We start from the raw sequence: 1,748 nt of genomic DNA, 5'->3' as shown, positions 1-1,748 counted from the left end.
GGGTCAAAAAGATTTATTGTCATTATTATTATTATTATTATTATTATTATTATTATTATTATTATTATTATTATTATTATTATTTTTCTCTAACAGATAAGTTGTTAAGATGGACATGATTCCTAAAGATACATCCTGAAACGTGTTTAATGTTTTGAAAATGCAGAAATAAAGGAGAAAAATTATTTCCTTTACATAAATAAAGACATTTGCGCCATGAATTGAGACATATTGAGCATATCTACTAAGGGAGAGGTAACCTGTTGACAAACATATTGATCTAGTAATGGAGCGGTAACCACGGGTATATAACCTGTTAATAGACATATTGATCATATCTAGTAATGGAGTGGTAACCATTAGATAGGGAAGAGAGGACAGTACAAACACACCTGGACTCACTTACTGTATATAATCTGGGTGGACATAATAAAATCAATACCAGACCTTACTAGACAAAGTGGAGTTAGGCGGAATCTCATTTCTTTGTCTTACCCCTACCCGTTAACCCTTCCCCTTGTTTTTGCGCGTTCATCCGGGACCTAGTCCTCTACCAATACCTATTACGACCGAGGGGTAGGGGTGAGACCGAGGGGTGTATGCCCCAAAAACTGAGTGTGGATGCGAGCTCACATGTAAACACACAAGCAATAATGTCTGCCGCATGGACCAGAGAGATGCATAAACGTAGTAAGTATTTTCGGCTTAAATAATTGATTTAAAAATTACGACAGTCTTGTTTTTGTGGTCTATACTGTCCTGTGCATATATACATGCAACCATGTTCCTAACTGAAACTTTGAAAAAATTGCTAGCTTGCAATGCTAACGCTCATCACTAACAGCTAACGTTAACGTTGGTTTGCACAACAGTCCCGCATTTCTCTGCTTTGAATGGACTGCATAGACTGTATATATATATATATTAATAGTAACGGTCTATGATACATAGCTACGTGCCTTACATATTCCGCCCTGTATCACACAGGAGGACCCAGGAGGACACAGCAGCTGATCCACTTCGGGGCTGAAAACGAGCAGAAGTTTCCTAACTCATATGTTCATGTACTGTACATGTTGGTACTGTATTATTGTTTCGTTTGTAATTAATTCCTGTTCATGCACTTGTATATTGTTGTTGGTTTTAATAACACCATAATTAACATTAATAATAATAATATAAAACAATATAAAACACTGATGAAATGTTGGGGGGGTTACTGGCCAACAGGCATCAGACTGGTCTGACATATCAGAAGAGCTGGAGTTAATTTGTTTGTTTGTGTTCTTTAAATGTAATGTAATACATGTAATGTATGAAAATGTAAATGTGCTGTATTTATATAGCGCTTTTCCAGTCTTAACAACTGCTCAAAGCGCTTTTACATCTACAGGAAACATTCACCATTCACACACATTCATACACTGTGGCCGGGGCTGCCGTACAAGGTGCCACCTGCTCATCAGATACACACTCACACACATCTACACACCTGCTCATCAGATAAACACTCACACACATCTACACACCTGCTCATCAGATACACACTCACACACATCTACACACCTGCTCATCAGATACACATTCACACACATCTACACACCTGCTCATCAGATAAACACTCACACACATCTACACACCTGCTCATCAGATACACATTCACACACATGTACACACCTGCTCATCAGATACACACTCACACACATCTACACACCTGCTCATCAGATACACATTCACACACATCTACA

Source organism: Etheostoma cragini, chromosome 11 (genome assembly GCF_013103735.1).
Source record: "Etheostoma cragini isolate CJK2018 chromosome 11, CSU_Ecrag_1.0, whole genome shotgun sequence".
Classification (NCBI taxonomy): Eukaryota; Metazoa; Chordata; class Actinopteri; order Perciformes; family Percidae; genus Etheostoma; species Etheostoma cragini.
Note: the sequence above shows the minus strand (reverse complement) of the source record.